At 37.6% G+C, this 2,210-nt stretch overlaps 1 non-coding gene across 1 annotated transcript; it reads right to left on the reverse strand.

Annotated features, from left to right (window-relative positions):
* Positions 1 to 1,231: 1,231 nt before the first annotated feature.
* Positions 1,232 to 1,351, reverse strand: LOC145396348 (5S ribosomal RNA). The gene has a single exon (XR_013896769.1). It is a non-coding gene; the product is annotated as a 5S ribosomal RNA (ribosomal RNA).
* Between the last annotated feature and the right edge of the window lie 859 nt (positions 1,352 to 2,210).

A 2,210-nucleotide genomic window follows, 5' to 3' on the forward strand; every position in this document is an offset into this window, starting at 1 on the left:
ATTAATTCACACAAAATAAATATATGTCTCATCTATCGTCCTCCAGCACAGTCAACTGAAACAGATGAAAAACTTTATGATCAAATTGCGGAAATTTGTTGTCAAGAGGATAGCGTAATTTTTGGAGACTTTAATCTACCGGTAACAAAGTGGGGTGAACCACTGACGGCACACTCAGGACAAGAACTTTATACAAATCTTCAAGAAAGCGCCCTTTCCCAACATGTAGAATACCCAACGAGAGGAAACAATATCCTAGACATCATCTTGACTACAAATGATAACCTAGTCAACATCGTTGAAATAGGACCTGAGTTTAGTTCCAGTGATCATCGAACTATACAGTTTAATATTACTACTGAAAAAGTAAAAGAAACGGAGAGCAAAGAAAAGGTCCCAGATTATTGTAGAGAAATTTCAACAGGCTCAGAGCGCTACTTGCAACTGCAGATTGGAATCAAATGTCTGAAACCGATGACATAAACCAAGCATGGGAAATATTCACTGAAAAATTTAATAAAGTGGTAAAGTCATGTGTGCCACTACGTAACAGACGTCCAGCTGGAAATAGTAAACCAAAGTGGTGGTCCAGTGAAATAAAAAGTATCTTAATAGCCAAAAAACAGGCATACCATAAATATAAAGCTACACAAAATAATGATGATAAATTACAGTACGATAATCAACGGCGCATATCGAAAAGACTTATTAAACAAAGCAAAAGAGCACTGGAGATCCACATTGCTAATACGTGCAAATCAAATCCTAAAGAATTTTACAGTTACATTAGAAAGAAAAAGGTTATGACTACATCAATAGGTCCTCTAGAAACAAACAATGGCAAACACACTGAAAATGAGGTCGAAATGGCAAACATTCTTAACGATTACTTTGCGTCTGTTTTTACAGTAGAAAACACCACCAGAAACCTACTGTTACCCGCAAACCAAGCAAATAGCACAGTCCTTAGTAACTATGCTATCTAAAATAACGATATCCTTTCAGCCATAAATAGTACGGACATAAACAAAACCCCTGGCCCCGATAAAATATCACCGAGAATTCTCAAAGAAGCAAAACATGAGTTACTGCTGCCACTCTCTGTCTTATTCCATCCATCCATCCATCGCCAGACGCCATGTATCCCAAACGGGGTGGTCAAGGGCTTAGAGTTAATTGTTTTACAGGGAGGGGCACTAATCCTCCACCAACCCCACTTGACATGTAGGGATGCCAACAGCATCTGGTGTTCCCAGGTGGTCACCCATCCAAGTACTAACCAGACCCAACGTTGCTTAACTTCGCTGATCGGACGGAAAGCGGTGTACTCAAACGTGGTATGGCCATTCAATAAATCATTAAGTACTGGGAAAGTTCCACGCGAATGGAAATTAGCAAATGTAAAACCAATTTTCAAAAAAGGAAATGAGTCGCACCCAGGAAATTACAGACCAATCAGCTTAACATCAGTAGTGTGCAAGTTAATGGAAAAAATCATAAGAGATAAAATAATTAATTATCTAGAAGAAAATAATATAATTAAAGACTCGCAACATGGATTCAGACATCGTCGTTCATGCTTAACTAACTTACTGGACTTCTTCCATGATGTTTACAAATCATACGATGACTCAAGAGCAGTAGATATAATTTACCTCAACTTTCAGAAAGCATTTGACACTGTCCCTCACAAGCGTCTCATGAGAAAAATAGAAGCACATGGAATAAAAAGGAAAGACGCAAAAATGGTTACAAGACTGGCTTTCAGACCGAAAACAGCGAGTTGTGATAAACGGAAAGGAATCCAAATGGCGTAATGTGATCAGCGGCATTCCCCAAGGCTCAGTACTTGGACCGATACTTTTTATTATCTATATAAATGACATTGATGAGGGTCTAAATTGTAAAGTATCCAAATTTGCAGATGATACTAAAATAACCAGTAAAGTCACTTCAAAATTACAGTGGCAGCAGTTACAAAATGACCTTAATACCTTAGCAAGCTGGGCAGAAAAATGGCAAATGAAATTCAACACAAAAAAATGTAAAGTACTTCATATTGGAAGTAACAATGTCCATGCAAATTACAAAATGAACAATATTCAGTTATCAAGTACAGACAGTGAAAAGGATCTTGGTGTGATAATATCAAATAACCTAAAACCAAGCAAGCAGTGTACCGATGCAGTTAAAATTGCAAACAAGCTAGT

This window comes from Coenobita brevimanus, chromosome 36 (genome assembly GCF_032717465.1).
Source record: "Coenobita brevimanus isolate Jiangsu-jjx chromosome 36, ASM3271746v2, whole genome shotgun sequence".
Lineage (NCBI taxonomy): Eukaryota > Metazoa > Arthropoda > Malacostraca > Decapoda > Coenobitidae > Coenobita > Coenobita brevimanus.